Source organism: Podarcis raffonei, chromosome 5 (assembly GCF_027172205.1).
Source record: "Podarcis raffonei isolate rPodRaf1 chromosome 5, rPodRaf1.pri, whole genome shotgun sequence".
In the NCBI taxonomy this organism is placed as follows: domain Eukaryota; kingdom Metazoa; phylum Chordata; class Lepidosauria; order Squamata; family Lacertidae; genus Podarcis; species Podarcis raffonei.
This window is the reverse complement of record NC_070606.1, coordinates 90,215,386-90,233,633: the sequence shown is the minus strand read 5'-3', so window position 1 is coordinate 90,233,633 and position 18,248 is coordinate 90,215,386. Positions and strand designations below refer to the sequence as shown.

At 44.3% G+C, this 18,248-nt stretch overlaps 1 protein-coding gene across 3 annotated transcripts in view; it reads left to right on the top strand.

Annotated features, from left to right (window-relative positions):
- The window catches only part of TBL1XR1 (TBL1X/Y related 1), a 161,678-nt gene that overhangs the window by 1,959 nt on the left and 141,471 nt on the right, over positions 1 to 18,248 (top strand). The window lies entirely within an intron of this gene.

Below are 18,248 nucleotides of genomic sequence, written 5' to 3'. Positions count from 1 at the left end.
CCTCTTTTTACATCTTTTATTTTCTTTCCTTTGCCCAGCTTAAAAAAACGTGGGGGGGGGGAAAGAGATGTGTTTCCAAGGCTACTTATTATCAGGGTGTGGTTTCGCCTTCTGTCAGCAAAGACAAAATATCCATGTTTATTATTATTATTCCACAGCCATGGGGAGGAATGTATCAGATAAACGTTGGGCAGCGTGGCTTGTCAAATGACTTTGGAGGTTGGGTTAGGGCAAAATACAGAAATAAAGCCAGCGACACACACACACGTGTATAAAAGTTTAAGGAAACTCAAAGAAGTTTTGGTCAGTAGATTGGTGTGGAGAAGTTTTTTATTTTGCACGGTGTCCCTGAGTTTTGCCTACTGGGCTTGCTGACTCTCTCGCACGTGCTTTTACTTCCTCAATTTTTTCCACCCCTGCTTGTGTAAAGGAAGTTATAGCTGATTTATATAAGGCACCACACAATTCTCATTTTCTAGCAATATTGGGGGAGGGGAGGGAGCAGGAATAAAAGGGGTCTTAATTATTTCCCCCCTTGCCCCTGTGGTCTGTTGCAGTGAATATTTGAGGGTACTGTAACTCTAAATTCTATAATTTCTGGTGATTTCTAGTGTCTCCTTGAAGTTTGAAGACACCTGCACCAACCAAAGTTTAAGAAAAAGTTCAGTTTTCAAACTTAAATTTGTGTTTTCAAGCTAGGCCACGTGTCGGGGCCTTATTGGCAATTTTTGTAGAATTTTCATAAACTTAAATCTGTGCCTGTGTGAGGCTTCCTGTTGGGTTTGACTGCGACCCTCATCTCACTAGGGAGTAAACCCCATGGAACTTTGTAGGCCTTACTTCTGAGTAAACATGCACAGGAGTGCGCATTTTAGGCCAGACGTGTGTAAACAGAGGCGAGTGTGCATTCTTGAAGATGTCCGTGGGGCTGTTGGCGTGAATTTTGCGTTAACTGAGCGGTGGATTCTGGGTAAAAGTTGGACAGGTTGCTGATTTGTGGGCGTCACTACTCATTTGAATAAAAAACCGTTTGAAGATTATTCATTCTTAAGCATATTGTGGTTTTTATAGTAGTATGGGTTTATCGTTTTATGTTTGCATTCTCTTTTATTTGTACGGCGCCTAGAGAGTTTTATAGGGTGTCTCTATAAACAGAACAAATAAATAAATAGATGTTGACAGCACTGTCCGCTAAGAAACTTGGGAAATTTTGTTGGAATGCATGTGGTTGAACAATGCTGAACAAGTATCTGAGATGCTATTCGTGTATATAGTTACGAAACGACAGATTTTATTCGACCTGGACATTTTGGTGACGTTTGCTCATTGCATGAGCCATGGTTTACCACCCACAAGTGCCACTCTGATCCTCCCTGCTTACACTGGGAGGAAACCAACCTCAATCCGTGGTTTAGTGTTGCATCCAGACCAGGAAGTGTGGTTTGTTTTGCTGCAAACAAACCAAGGTTTGCTGCTGCCTTACCAGTTAAACCAAACCAAATCCTAACTCAGGAATGCCAACTTAGGAATCTTGGCTTGTTTTTCTCTCTCCCAACACTCCTGGCCTAAAGGGTGTGTGATTTGCTTGTGCTCTGTAAACTATGGTTTGTGGCATACTGTGGTATGCGAATGAGGCCATTGGCAACTTAGATAGATATTACTGTTCGCACTCTTTGTAATTGGGTCGTACTGTTACTTGAATTTAAAAGTGTATTTGGGGGAGATAACATTCAGTTCATTTTCTTCCAGTGAACTCATATTTAGGACCACCTTATTCTTCCTTTAAAAGAAAAAGGAAGGGCTCTGGAGTAATGAATTTGGTCATGACCGAAGTTTATTTTACCAGTGGGGTGTTCCGTTTGCGGAAGCAGAAGAAGACTACGGCAGGGTGATCCTATACGTCCAGAAAGTGTGTTTTGAATATATTATAGGTGGGACTGATGGAGTGGCTTGTTCCCACCCAGTTGACACCTGCCCCCCCCATAATTGGCGAATACACTCATCCTCCCCAGAGGCATGGGATCGTACATTCCCCAGGAAACGATTTCAACAAAACTTGGGACTTTTAAGAGACAAGGGCTTTGAATAGCAATTTTTTAAAAATTTCAGCAATTCTTTGAAACGGCCTAATGGCCATGATAACTAAGCAGAACCTCCATGCACAGAGCAGTCTACCTCTGAATGCTCAGGTGCTGGGGGCATAAAACCGGGAGTGAGAGGGGAAAGTAAACTTCATACATCATTTGTTTGTGAGCATCCAGAAGGCAAATGGACAACCGCTGTTGGAACGGAAAGTTTGACGAGAATGACCACTCTCCCATCTTACTTACTTACAATATTTACAGGCTGCTGTTCAACAGATGGCAGTTCACAACAGTTAAAATAACAACAAAGCTTCCCCTGGGAAGAATAAAACGTTGGAATACGATTTCTGATTTGGATAAAATGCTGTAATAACTAAATGTGGTGCATATTTCCTCCTCCCCATCCATTTAGTCTGCCACTGCCCCCCCCCCCAATAATATTCAGTTTCAGGTATTGCTCATTGTTTGCCCAAGAATCCTGAGCTATGTGTGCTCTTTCCCCTTCCTAGTAACTTACGTTAGTTATAGAAGTGCAAGGTTAACGCTGTAAAAATTGAAGGCATTGATGTGATTTTTGCATCTTGCGTAGGCTCCCAGATGATTATGAAGAACACCTGGAAAGCATTTAGTATTCTTCCCTTCTGAATGCGTAGGTATAGGAGTAAGGGAAATATTAGCGGGACGTGTTTGGACCTTAGGTGGCAGTTCGGTTCAGAGTGGTACCTTGAGGCCTAACACGACATGTGTGTTTGGGAAGTGGGTGCCTTAAATTACGTGGAGGAAACATACAGAGATTCTGGAACAGTTGGGTGTATTTGCTACTCATCCCAGAGTTTTAGGGCAACTTCTCAAAAGGCCAACTGTTTTACAAGGCCGTGGATTCCTCTATGTGGCGGTAATGATGAATGCCTTGTGTAGTTGCTTTGAAGTTCTAAGGCGTTGCTGTAAAACTGTAAGTGCAAAAAGCATTGTAAAACTTTGATTCTGGCTTTGTAGTTACTTCTTCAGCCACCTCAGGTGGTAGCCGGTGGGGCATGTATGGCCGACTCACGAGAATTGCTTAAAAGTTCAGAACTGTGTGTGTGTGTGTGTTCACGCACGTGCTTGTTTGAGCAAGTAAAAATTAAGCATACAGAATGACTTCATTTGGCACAAGACTGTGAAATTTTGCTCCAACATCTGGAATATGCTGCAGGGAGAAGCTGATAAGCAATGGTAGCATGATGCTGTAGTTCTTGAGGGTGACATAGCTCTCAAAAAGTCCCAGTGTCTCCATGGTGTAAGTGGGGTTGTGTGAAGTATGTTGTAGGGTGAGACTTGAACTCTGGACCTTGTCACTCACATGAGTCAGCCATGATGCTGTGCCAGCTGTTGTAAATAGTCCTGTGTAGAATGCTAGGCCTATCTTGCTTTTTACATGGAAGAAACACAGGTGGGTAGTGCTATGGTCTATAGCACAGAGCCCAGGGCTTCCCGATCGGAAGGTCAGCGGTTCAAATCCCCACAACTGGGTGAGCTGTTGCTCAGTCCCTGCTCCTGCCAACCTAGCAGTTCAAAAGCACGTCATAGAGTGCAAGTAGATAAGTAGGTACCACTCCGGCAGGAAGGTAAACGGCGTTTCCGTGCGCTGCTCTGGTTCGCCAGAAGCGGCTTAGTCATGCTGGCCACATGACCCCGAAAAACTGCGGACAAACGTCAGCTCCCTCGGCCAGTAAAGCAAGATGAGCTCTGCAACCCCAGAGTCGTTCGCGACTGGACTTAACTGCCAGGGGTCCTTTACCTTTTTAAAAAGTCATTTGAAACCGGTAGACGTTCTGCATAAACGTGGTGAGGTCTAGATTTACAGAATTGTGGAATTGCAGAGTTGGAAGCCCCCTGCAATGCAGGAATATGCAACTGTCTTGTCTTTACTCCCCATCCCCCACTGGGGGTGTTTATTTATAATAAGGTGTCCTTAGTGTCCAGGGCTAGAGGATTCCTCTGAGATACGTATATGAACACTCAAAATGCTTAAAAAAAAAGCACTAAGCATTGTTACTAAGTTGTTTAGGAATAGCAGGCTGGATAGCTCAGTCTGTAGAGCATGTGACTCTACAGGGTCGTGGGTTCGAGCCCCGCACTGGGCAAAAGATTCCTGCATAGCATGGGGCTGGTTGGAATAAATGACCCTTGTGATCCCTTCCAACTCCTCCAGTTCTTGAAATATGCCCTATCTGTGTTGCTGGAATGCTCAGGAGCAGTCATGCATGGTGGGGAATTTTTTAAAGGGGCGTAACTGTCCAGGTAAGGGACGTGGGTGGCGCTGTGGTTGAAAGCCTCAGCGCCTAGGGCTTGCCGATCGAAAGGTCAGCGGTTCGAATCCCCGCGGCGGGGTGCGCTCCCGTTGTTCGGTCCCAGGGCCTGCCAACCTAGCAGTTCGAAAGCACCCCCGGGTGCAAGTAGATAAATAGGGACCGCTTACTAGCGGGAAGGTAAACGGCGTTTCCATGTGCGGCTCTGGCTCGCCAGAGCAGCAACGTCACGCTGGCCACGTGACCCGGAAGTGTCTCCGGACAGCGCTGGCCCCCGGCCTCTTGAGTGAGATGGGCGCACAACCCTAGAGTCTGTCAAGACTGGCCCGTACGGGCAGGGGTACCTTTACCTTTTTAACTGTCCAGGTGAACCTGTTGAGAATCTCCAAACCTGCTTTTGAGTCGAAACAAGAGTACAGCTGCTCTATATCAAATGTAGAGAATGGATATTTTGTGCACAGCAGGAGTGTTACAATAACATGCTTCTCAACGAGCTCTTGAGATCAGTGTATAATACAATCTCCATGGACCAGCTAGTCTCTGTATGTGCAGAATCTTTCCATGTAGCACTTATAAAATGGGTTAGAAGCTCCAGTTAGTACACATGCCAACTACCCATTTACTTGCTTATCTGTTCGGCTTCCTATTAGGTGCTGGAGTCAACTGTGTTTTCCTCTTGAAACCCTATTTTTGGCTAATGTGCTTTTTCTGGCGCTCTGAGCGTGGTCTTCTCAGTTGTGGCACCACAGCTATAGGACAGCTTCTCCAAGAACGCCTGCCACACCCCTTCTCTTTCCTCTTCTTGCTCCATTTAAGTGTTGGTCTAAAAACACTGCTTTCCAATGTTGCAGCACCTGAGTATTTGTTGGATTAAGAAAAAATGTAATTGGATTTACAGTTGAAAACGGTTATTGCACATCATTTGTCTGCTTGCAGAAAGATGATTCATAAATGTTACCTAATACTGAAATACATATTTTAATTGCCTGAATGTGAATAAACTTAGTATGTAGTCGCCATAAATGGTCCTCGTGAAGGAGGTGGAAGAATTAGTCTTTAACTTTTACCTCCTCTTCTGAAAGAGCCACATCTTATTTATGTAAAACATTTATATCATACTTTTTTTAAAAAAAACCACCACCAAAAATAAATTCAGAGTGGCTTACATCTATTGACGACCTTACAATAAATAAATGTGATATAACATAGCAAAAAAAAACAAAAACAAAACAGTAATGGAGATAAACATCATGAACATTTCAATGCCAAGTGAGCAATAAATTACAAAACTTCCAGAGCAATCATGTCTTTGCTACAGGTCGGCTGTTGCAGAGGAATACAAAAGCATAGGTCAGCTTTCCCCAATTCTTCCAGCTATTTTGGACTACAATTCCCATCAGCCATCACTGACCGGACTGGGCTGATGGGTGTTGTAGTCCGAAATGGATGGAGGGCACCAAGTTAAGGAAGACTCAGCAAAGTTTTGAATTGCGTATCTCCTAAAGTAGAAGGCACTTGTGACAGTTTTTCTGCATGGAGCATCTCTTCCCTGTAAAAGAAGAAAATAGAAAACCCAGTGATACCTGTTTAGGGTCATGTGTGAAGCGGTTTTCATGTAATGATTGAGGAACACTTGTGGAATTTTTTTAATGTTCCTGTGAAGTAGGGGCATCCTTACAATTTGACTACATAACTGTGCGCAGATTAGTGTCTTTCAGAAACAGAAAGCTTTGCCCATATTTATTCCCCCTGCTCCGGGGCTTTGTTGTACTTCAGAACCTGGTACAGTGGTACCTCGGGTTAAGTACTTAATTCGTTCCGGAGGTCCGTTCTTAACCTGAAACTGTTGTTAACCTGAAGCACCACTTTACCTAACGGGGCCCGCTGCGCCGCTGCTGCGCAATTTCTGTTCTATCCTGAAGCAACGTTCTTAACCCGAGGTACTGTTTCTGGGTTAGTGGAGTCTGTAACCTGAAGCGTCTGTAACCTGAGGTACCACGGTATTCCTCCTGAATATTTCTGCTCCTCGGTGTGTTGACTGACGATTCGGATGTGCGGTAAAGCACTGCTTTGATGTTGATTTCGCTCTTAGCAGACCATTTGTCCATCTAGCCTGGCAGTTTATCTATTTTGAGTGGCAGCAGCTCTCCCGAATCTCTGGGAGAGCTGCATTTCACATCACCTGCTCTCTGATCCTCTTAACTGGAGATGGCAGGATCGAACGCGGGAACTTCTGAATATAAAGCATTCCCTCCGTCGCTGAGCTGTGGTCCTTTCCCGTCAAGAAGGGTACAGAGCATCTTGCTGTTTCAGCAGAACTTGGTGTTGAACAAGGTGGTTTGTTTTTACTTAAATGTTAGGGAAATTCCCTGGCGGTCCTCGTTCTACAGTAGAACAGATTGCCTTGCTATGTCGTGGACTTTAATCTATCTTCTGGGGTTTCTAAACAGAGGCTGGACAGTCAGCTATCGGGGATGCTGTGGTCTGTGAATTCCTGCATTGGCAGGTTGTTGTGTTGTGTTGCGTGACCTTCCAACGCTTGGATTATGTGAGATTCATGCTTGGAATACCTGCCACAGAGTGTGGAGATGGCTGCTAGCTTAGATGGCTTTAAATCCGAATTGGAGAAATTTGTCTGTCCATTTTTTCTTTCAAAATATGGTATGTCTCTCTGATTGTACAAATCTTGGACTCGAGAGATTTGTTTTGTTGTAATGCTGGCTTGCGACTCGTTTGTGGTGGTGTTGAATTCTAGGCCTAATTAGTCTGTGTCACCTCAAATTCCTCGGCACCAGTATCAGTTTTGTGTTGACCAGTGTCACGTTCTTCAGTGTCATCTATTTATAGCACTGAATAAATATTTCAAATTCCTAGGGCCTGGCATTAAATTTATAGGTTGATGAATGACCAGGAGGCCTGATTATTTTAGCGGGTATGCAAACCGGGAGGAATACGCTTAAAGGAGTAACAGTGTTAATAAGTCCAATAAACCGACATAATTGTTAGGCGTACTGTTTGGCTAAGTTTTAGTGAGTGTAGACCTGTTTGCAGTTCACGAACACGACTAAGTTAAATCCACTAACTTCTTCGGATCTGCTCTGGGTAAATGGTAGGTGAAGACCACGTATGTGAGTTTGAGGGAAAACAAAACCACCTCGCTACTCACTTTCCTAACACCTATCCCCTGCTCTGAACTTCAAATGACGGTTCATATTAACAGCATCTGCTGTTGTGAGAAAGGTTTTGTTCGTTCCCTCTGTTCCTTCCAGAACTTTCTCTTGAGCACCAGCATGTTGGAGGCCACCTCACCCCTTCTGTCACTGTGAGGCATTGATGATGTACTGAGGATAATGTGAGTCCAGTTCTTTTTAAGGATGGTTTGGTGGTTCTTAATACCTTCTCTCTTTTTTTTAAGGGGTTGTCACTGCTTCTAGCTTTGAACGGATGTTTAGGGACTGTCTTTCACTCTGTAATCATAATCTATAATCATAAAGTTCATTGGGGTCTTGTAGGCAGCGCTAGCAATTCAAATATACAAGCTAGGCACCAAATGGCTCTTTGAACCAGGGTTACAGTCGCCAAAACGGAATCCCTAATTGCCCATTTCGGGCCAGGCGGCTTGGAAGTCATATCTTTGAAGTCGACTTTTGGGTTCCTGAAATCTGTTCTGATTGTGCTGATAAAATCTAACGTGTAGAATTCTACAGGACGTGTTGCTAGTGTGTGAACACAGTCAAGATCCAAGGATCCCCGGGCATGTGCCTCCAGATTTTGGAGACGTCCAGCACCATCTTGGCGCCTGAGCGTCATCACTTGGTTGCAAGTGGCCGATAGCCAGGTGTAAAATGCACCTGGCGAACTCTGAGCGCTGCTTGTTGTCCATCTGAGTTTTCAGAGCTGTGTACGAAGCCAGAATGTCAGAACAGCCAACAGTATAGACATCTCCATGCTGAAGGTCCCAGGTTCAGTCCTCAGCATCTCCATGTAGGGCTGGGAAAAGCCCCTTCCTGAAGCCCTGGGGAGTCACGGCCTGTGTTCACAGTCGTTTTGGGTGGCCTATATTGGGCACGGTGTGGGTCTATCCTCTTGAAGTTCTACTCTGGCCTCTAAAAGCCAGCTTGCTCCAAAAGGTCTTGGCAGCACGTCCAAAAGATGTCCTAGCCATCGTTCTCCAGACGAAGGGCCCCCACAGAGCAGCGAGGCGCCCCAGTCTCCCGGTCTGCCCTTGCTCTCAGAAATGGCGCACGAATGGAATGTTCCAAGAGGATGCTTTGTTGCTCTGAGAGATGATAAAAGCACAAAAGGAGTTTTTTTCTTCCTCCCTTTGTCTTGATTTCTATTTTGCAGGCCTGAGGGCAAGGCACGTCTTGTTTTCATTTACGTGGTGCTCACCAGAAACATCGTGTATTCAGTTTTAATTGGTGTGAGACACTTTGGGATACAGATTTTTTCCCTTCTTTTAATTGTCAGAAAAGCTGGGTACAAGTACAATAAATACATCTGACGTCTTGGGCATTTGGCAGTTTAAGGCCTTATTAGTCAAAAAGTGTCAGCAAGTTCTGTTGTGCCCAGAAGGCAGGCGGCATGGATACTGCCGCCAGGACTTTTCCTGTCCCTAAGCGGCTCTGCCACACACGGTCCAAGGTGAGCGTCCTGATTATTTGCAAAGCTGCATGAGATCCTGGAGTCCAACACTCCGATTTCGCGGACGCCCACTTATTATTTATTTGTTAGATATATATACTGCTCTGCATCATAAGGCTTCAGGGCGGTTCACAGAATAAAATACAGGATAAAAAGAAGTAAATAAGTAAAACAAAGCAGCAAAGCAATAACCTCTCTTTCCCACAGGCACATTTAAAAGGCTGTAGAATCTCAATCAGCCAAAGGCCTGGTTGAACAGGAATGTTTTCGCCTGGTGCCTAAAAATATACAGTGAAGGCACCAGGCGAGCCTCCCTGGGGAGAGCATTCCACAGACAGGGAGCCACTGCAGAGAAGGCCCCGTTCTCGTGTTGCCACCCTCCGGACCTCTCAAGGAGGAGGCACACGAAGAAGAGCCTTAGATGGTGAACACAGAGTCCGGGTTGGTTCATATGGGGAGAGGCAGTCCTTGAGGTATTGCGGTCCTGAGCCGTTTAAGGTTTCACAGGTCAAAACCAGCACTTTGAATTGGGCACGGAAACTAATTGGCAACTGGTGCAGTCAGGCTCAAACCCATGAAATGGTGCTGCTTCCAGCAGCCCCTTGAATTGTCTTGGTTCATGTTTATCTGATGTTCATTCATCCCCTTCCCTGCCTCACTCACCTGTGGGTTTTTTTTTTGGGGGGGGGAAGAGGTTGCTTACTTCATTCTGCACCAGCTAAAGCGTTAATTCTAAGGTGGCAATGTTATAAAATCAGATATAGAAGGTAATCGCCAAATGGCACCTTAAACATAGGTTGCAGTTGCCACAACGGAATGTCTAGGCGTATTTTTTGCAGTGGGCTTTATTATTATTATTATTATTATGATGATGATGATGATGATGATGATCATCATCATCATTTCTATACAGCTTTATATTTTAAGGAGGGGAAAAATCTCAAAGCGGTTTACAACACATTTAAGCATCAAATAAAACAACTCAGAATAAAAGAATTCAGACCAGGGAAAATATTTCAGATCCTTTCTGACATTTTCTTCCTCCATACAGAGGTGCTCTAGGGAGCCAGTGTGGTGTAATGGTGAGAGTGTCGGACTAGGACCTGGGAGGTCGGGGTTCAGATCTCCACTCAGTTACTGGGTGACCTTGGAGTCAATCACAGCCTCTTAACCTACATCACTGTAGGGATTAACTGAGGAGGGGGTTCTACCATGTACTCCTTGGAGAAAAAGGTGGGATATAAATGCTCTTCTGCTTACCTGCTTGAGAAAGCTGGAGGGGCCAGCCAGATGGAGATGTCAGTTGCCAATCTGGCAACTAGAGATCTCCATGTGGTCACAAAACGTGCCTGGCTCCTGGGGAAATGCGAACACTCTTAGGTGGTATGGGTTTTCTGGAATTTTGTTTCTGCATTGGAATGTTTTCCTATGCAAATCAGGGTGATACATATCAGAAATCTTCAAAAATGGTATTGGAAAAGTATTGGAAAAGTTTCTGAGGCCTTCGTGTTATTGAACTTAGCATACTTATTTTATTTTGATATTCAGCAAAGCTGAAAACGTTGAAACTGCAGAACTTGCCCAACGCTTATTTGCAGTTGGCGTCCATTCATTGTTGCTAATGAACTTAATATTTTTCTTTGCCGCCGAAAAATAAAGCAGCGTTCAAAATTCGCTAGGTGCAGGAGCTAAGGGCCACTTGCGACCAAGTGAAGATGCCCAGGTGCCAAGATGGAGCCTGACGACTCCACCACCTGGAGGTGCATCCGATCCTCGGATCTTGACTATTTCCACACACTAGCAACACATCCTGTAGAATTCTGTCCTTTATATTTTATCTGCAGTCAGAATAAATTTCAGGAATCAAAACGTTGAGTTGAAAAATGCGACTTTCATTGCCAAAAATGGCAACTAGGCATTTTTGTTTTGGCAACTGTAAGCCCTGGTTTAAGGAGCCGTTTGGCGCCTAGCTTATATATCTTGAGTTTCTACCATTGAAATGAATCACTGGGAATTGTTCTGTTTGACATCGCAGCTGTTCTTTAAGGGACGCCACCTGTAGTGTGTTCTACAGAAGTATTGCGTAGAGGTTATGAAAGCGTGCATTGACATGAAGTGCATTCCATGAACGACTTGGAAGTACATAGAAGCATTATCCCAGTAGGGTTTCCGGTTTCCAGTAGCAGCCTTTTTTTGCTAAATATCGCATGGCATTGGAAGAGTCAGCAACTTCTTCAGAGCACCTTGGTGGAGGCTAGTGCTGTGTCGATAGCATCTAAGGAATGGATTGAGGTGAATTCAGTGAAAAATCTATTTAAGTCCAACCCAGCCTGGAAAATGAAGCAGCTAAAAAAATATTTTATACTAGAAAGAAGCTTCCGCCCGACCTATGTATTCTGATTAAGGCACGATGGGATTTAGCCATTGCTGGTGAAAAGATTGGGAGATGAAAAATTAGTGCAGACGAGGAGGTGATTGACAGCACGCAAATCAAAGAGAAGCAGCGTAAATTTCCAAGGCTGGAGGAGAAATTCATTTGGCCCATATTTTAAAGCATGCTGGCCTAATTCTCTGTCCTTGAGTTATATGAAGATTGGATCACGCCTGTACATTGGATTATGCACTTCTCTGATTTTTGCAGGGGTTTTGGTTCAAGTGATATGCCAAAAATTGCGTATTTTACAGAAAAAAGCATTGAAAAGCATACAGAAATGTATTTGGGGGGTAAACGCATGCAATCGAACTACAGCCTTTTCAGACTTCTGTAGATCTGCAAAATAAAAATAAAAATGGGGCAGAACAGTTGTATGACTGAGTGCATGCGAAATGGGCACAGAATTAGGAAACAGTCCAATCTGCCCATCTCTTAACTTATACAGATTGTAGGTTCTTTTGAAATTGTAGGTGCATTTTCGAATCCTAAGGTTACAATATTGGCTTATGTTTGTCTCTTTTGGACTGTTTCATACAGAATGTGACTTTTTTTTAATGTTGAAAGATGGAAGTTGGGGGCATGCAAAGAAAAAAGAACAAACCTACATTATATTTCACCTCTCATTATTTTTAGGTCCATGCATTCCTTGCTCCCTGAATGATTTTGAGAGTAAGTTTCCAAGTAAGGATGGTGTAGTACTTTATCCTGCCGAGTTCATGAGAAATACGTGCAGGTAGCATTGAAATGTATTGCAGAAGCCTTTGGGGGGAGATTGGTTATGGAAGCGAGAAACATTAATAAGATGTAAAATATGCAAGGTAGCAATCACTGTCCAGTCATGCACTGACAACAGAGTTAGTTGTTCTCCATATCTTGTGCTGTTAAATTTAGTCCAGGATTACAGCTTTGGCCTCTGGTTGAGTGCCCAGCTTTGCAGATTTGAGTTCCTGTTGCCCCAGATAGATCTGGCGGCTGTGGTGCAAGAAGATCCTGGACTAGATAGGTCTTTCAAGCTGCAGGGCTGTTCTTATGGAAACGGCTGGTGAACTGCTGCTGTCATGGAGATGCACAGCTTGAGGGGGTATCTGGATCAGAGGACAAGTTTTTCTACAGCATAAAGAAGAAGCTTCTGTAGACCTTCCTATTGAGGAGTGATGATGGCCAACCTGGGCGGAGTTGCTGCCCAGGGCAGCCCTCCAGATGTTGATGGACTGTAGCTCCCATCAGGCCTGGGAGATATATTGATATATTGTCCAAAGCTGGTTTGAAGTCCATATCATGCTATTGGTTTCAGAATTTTTGACCTGGCAATAGATGGCGAATGTGCGTTAAGGCTCACAGAACCAGTGGTCAGGGATGATGGGTGTTGTATTCCAGCAACAGCTGGGGACCCGAGTTTGAGAACCTCCTGAGTTATGGCATCTGTTGAGTGGGGAAACTTAGCTCGACTGTTCAGCTGCTTAAGCAATTTTTATTTTTATTTTAATTAAACCCAGCGATTATCCAAACAGTGTTCTTTCCCTCCCCCACTTTCTTTTTCTTTTCGTTATTTTGGTAAAGCTTGAGAGGTTATTATAGTAAGTGAGCCGTCGGCATCTGCTCCCTAAATGCTCTTTGATGAACTTTTGTTCAAACGGCAAATCTTTCCAGGAAGTCGTGCTTGCAAAAGAATACCCCACAGCTCTGCGGCTTGACATTTTGCATTTAATCTGTTGTGATTTTCCTCCTCCATTTTGCAGCTGAGCGAACTTGGCTATGATAGATGTCTAGCAGTAAGGTGCGGGCCATACCTTCCTGCTCCTTTCTAAACAAAAATGTACGCATGTGTAAAATCAGCCTGGAGAAAACCCTACAGCTTCTGTGAGGGGGATGGGGAAAGGAGAGTGAAACTGCCGGTTACCTTGGAAGATGCATGTTTGCCAGTTGATGGCAATGCGGTAATAGCCCCTTTCTCCAACTGAGTTGGCTTGTAGGGGAAATTGGTTGGCAAGTGAAAGCTTAATCTTGATTCTTTATGTGCAAATACCCTTTGCTGCTGTAGGAATGTTATGAGCAACCCCTTTCTTTGTGGCTCGCAACATACGTAGTTCCGGTTTTGGCATTTTACTGCAGGTAGCTGGAGCTGCAAAAACTTGATGGTTGTGTTTCTGGAGCTACACATTCGGCCGGGGGTAGGCAATGTGGCACCCTCCAGATGTTGGATTACAACTTCCATCGCCCCTGGCCATTGGCCTTGTTGGCTGGTGGGAGTTGTAGTCCATTTGGAGGCCGCCATGTTGGTTTTCTCTGAGTTAGACTTTCTGTAGTTCCTTCTGCAGCTGCCTTGACTGTGGGTGGGTGCTAAGGTTGCTTTCAGCATGTTGCCGTGGGTTCCCTTGCGGGCGCTGTCTGGCTTTATTTAAAAACAAAACATAAACAGGCAAAGACCGAGTACCGTATTGGCTCGAATATAAGCCACACTTTTAAAATTGGGGGGGGGGGGAAATAAAATAAAATAATACCCGAATATAAGCTGTTCCGTTCCTCGCTGCTCCTGGCTGCATACTGGGGGGCGGGGAGCCGCGCTGTGTTGCCAGCGACCTTTCCCCTTCCTAGCTCTCTCCCTTCCCAGCCTTGGGGGAGGGGATGGGGGACTATGCATGGGGCGGGCCATCGTTCTACCCGGACACTGAGGTCCAGCACCGAGGGCCTTCTGGTGGTTCCCTCACTGCGAGAAGCCAAGTTACAGGGAACCAGGCAGAGGGCCTTCTCGGTAGTGGCCCCCGCCCTGTGGACCGCCCTCCCACCAGATGTTAAAGAGAACAACAACTACCAGACTTTTAGAAGACATCTGAAGGCAGCCCTGTTTAGGGAAGCTTTTAATGTTTGATGTATTACGGTATTTTAATATTTTGTTGGAAGCCGCCCAGAGTGGCTGGGGAAGCCCAGCCAGATGGGCGGGGTATAAATAATAAATATTATTATTACTATTATTACTATTATTATTTGCCGCTCTCCTGGCGCTGTTTGCCCCGCGCTCCTGGCTGCATACCATAAGGTTGTGAATATAAGCCACACACGAACTTTTCACAGTTGGAATTTAGGGAAAAGGTGAGGCTTACGGTATATTCAGGCCAATACGGTAATTGAATCAAGGTCACCCAGGGAGCTTTATGCAAAAGTGGGGGTTTGAAGTGGGTCCCCCAGGTCCATCATTCTTATCCCAGCCCTAAATATGGTTTTGACTATAACTCCCATCATCCCTGCCCTTTGATCTTTCTGGCTGGGGCTGGTAGGATTTGTATTTTAACAACACGCAGAACGCACCAAGCTCCAACCAGTTCAACACACCGTTTGGTCTGTTCTTGTTTTTATTTTTATTATATATTTTACGTTCTTATGTTGTAATTTTATCTTGTGAACTATCCTGAGGCCTGCGGGTATAGAGTGGTATACAGATTTAATAAATACAACAACAAGAACAACAACATCACACTGTTTCCTCATACTTTCCTTTAGTATAAAACCCTAATATGAAAACTGCTTTGCGTCTGACAGCTGGGAGAGCATAGAAATAAAAATGGATTCTGTTTGTTGACCGAGGCGGACAGCCAGGTAGCAAATGTGCACGGCCAATCCTCGAGCACTACCTAAACTTCCCCAGCTTGGTGTTATCCAGATGTTGCTGGATTGCATCTTCCATCGCTCTCCGAGAGCCTGGCCAGTGGGCAGCGATGATGGGAATTGTAGCTCCAAACATTGGGAGGACATCCGATTCTGGAAGGCTGCTTTCAGGCACATCTCGGCTGGAGAGCAGATAGCACAAGACGCGTGGCCAAAACATAACTGCTCAGTCCTTGTAGTTGAATGTAGCCGGCCTTCCCTGTAATTGCCAGATGTTAGAAAGCTCAACGGCCTGTTTTGTGGACATGAAGTTAGGGTATGTGGGCAGGATTTAGCAAGTAACTCCCACTAGCAGAAGCTCATGGAAAGACTTCTGCTAGTGCAACCCCCAGAACAGCCACCCAGAGTGCCTGGGGCAACCCAGTCAGATGGACAGGGTACAAATATAACAACAACAACAATTAAAACAATGTGTGGCCGTAGCACTATGTGGATTCCTCCTGACGTTGGTTCCCAACTTTGCATGTGTTGTTGTTGTTGTTGTTTAGTCGTTTAGTTGTGTCTGACTCTTCGTGACCCCATGGACCAGAGCACGCCATGCACTCCTGTCTTCCACTGTCTTCCGCAGTTTGGTCAAACTCATGCTGGTAGCTTCGAGAACACTATCCAACCATCTCGTCCTCTGTCGTCCCCTTCTCCTTGTGCCCTCCATCTTTCCCAGCATCAGGGTCTTTTCCAGGGAGTCTTCTCTTCTCATGAGGTGGCCAAAGTATTGGAGCCTCAGCTTTACAATCTGTCCTTCCAGTGAGCACTCAGGGCTGATTTCCTTCAGAATGGAGAGGTTTGATCTTCTTGCAGTCCATGGGACTCTCAAGAGTCTCCTCCAGCACCATAATTCAAAAGCATCAATTCTTCGGCGATCAGCCTTCTTTATGGTCCAGCTCTCACTTCCATACATCACTACTGGGAAAACCATAGCTTTAACTATATGGACCTTTGTTGGCAAGGTGATGTCTGCATAACATGCATAGCAAGAGCTAATGATTGGCTCTTTGATTACATTCAGGTTTTAACTCCAAACTTGGTGGTAGATTCACTTTGTGTGCAAAGAGGAAGAGGTAACAACCAGAAATCTCCTCTTTCAGTTTTAGACAGGCAGTGAACTTGGTGACTGACTACTCACTCACTCCTTCCCTTTGTATTACGTGGTTAGTGTTGTCCTGCCTGTGGGGATAAAGTGTATGAAATGTGATGAGAACTCAACAGGAAAGCATGATATAAACAGCTAAGCATTTATTCTTTTCTTCTTCTATTTTGCTTTTATTATTTGGGAGTGGAGGTTTATGGTTTTGGAGCAGACTTCTCCAGCTCTGGAGGAAGGGACCCTACCTTCGCAAAGTTGATCCCTTCTCTTCCAGTAATGCCGTTGCGGTTACGTGATCTTCTGCTTGCTCAGGCATGAAGATCGCTCAACCTGCCATGTCCTAGGGGAACAAAACAAAACCTTGGGTCATACTCTGGCCGTGGTGAGCTTGAGCATATTTCAAATTGTTTCTTGCGTGCCAGTGGCCCTTACAATCTGAAGAGTTGGATGCTTCTTCTGCCCATGATTTGCGTGTTTCTGAGACCCAGTTCCCATGTAATGCTAAGCCACGCCATGGCTTCTTGCATGCATGAGGGTTCCTGAAAAGGAGATCATGGCTGCAGAGCTCCTCTCAGGTTCTCCTGGTGCCACCTTGCCCTGGGCTAAGACATGGTTCCACTACTACATCAAACCCGGCTTGTGGTTTGCCTCAGTCCAGAGAAACCACAAGCTGCGGCCAAGATTTGGTTCTTAATCAAAGTGACTACCGGCAAGTTTTTAGTTCTTTTTAAAAAAAAATTTATTTATAAAATTTTCAAATTTAACAGTTACAGATAGGTAGCCGTGTTGGTCTGCCATAGTCAAAACAAAAAAATTATCTGAAGAAGTGTGCATGCACACGAAAGCTCATACCAAGAACTAACTTAGTTGGTCTTTAAGGTGCTACTGGAAGGGAAAAAAATTTTTGTTTCAAATTTAACAATAAACAATAAAAAGGAAAACATTCCATTTTAATTATACATCCAAATCTAATCTTTCCACTTTCAGACTTCCTTTAGTCTATCTGGAAATTTTCATGTTTTCACAATTATTCACATTTCTTGCATCTATATTGTTTTGGTTTTTTAACCAAATTAATCTTAACAATTATTATAAAACAATATTTCTTTCCCTTATTATCACAGAGCTTCTTGAAAACCTACAAACGTTAATTGACCTTCACATATATTCTTAATATACTCTGTAAATTTATTCCAGTCCTCTGTAAATCTCTGGTCTCGCCGGTTCCGAATTCTCCCCGTTAGCTTGTCTAATTCTGCGTATTCCATCAACTTCATTCTCCATTCTTCTTTCGTTGGAATTTCTTCCTGTTTCCATTTTCAGTTCTTAAGTATTTATTTCCCGAGCAAGCACGCATGCCAATTGACTACTACGGCAATTAAATCATATCTGTTTGCAATTGAACAATATATATGTCGGGTCATTTTGCAACCCCATCTCCATACTTCCAAACCAATTCCTTTGGTGCTTCTGGAGGGCTAGGGATCCTGTGTCCTTCTGGATGTTGTTGGGCTCCATTTCCCAACAGGACCAGACAGTGTGGCCCAATGGTCAAGGATGATGGGTGTTGGTGCCCTCCACGTGGCACCAAAACTACAGGTTCCCCATCTCTAAACGGTTGAATTTGTAATTCCTTGAGAACTTGTGGAATTGAGGAATTTTCTTTGCCTCCCTATGCATATGCAAGGTGACACCACAATGTTTGTTCAAGGTTATTTATTTGAACACCAAGTGTCCAGAACTTTCTAGAAGTTAATGGTACTTATTGGGCAGGACGGTGTTTTGCCCTGGTATAGGAAGTATATGCCCGTGCTACATCAAATCTAAGTGATACACATTTGCACAATAATCAATACTCACTATCATCTGTATCTAGCAATCATCTATCTATCTATCACCTGCCCCTGATTTATTCCCTTAAATAGGATAGCAGGGTTTATTTTGATGGCTCAGTTTGGGTAATTTTCCAACCATGGTTTAGAGAGTCAGGAGTGTACAGTGTTGTGTGCTTATATTTTCCCCTCTTAGATGCTGATCCATTCTGGTTT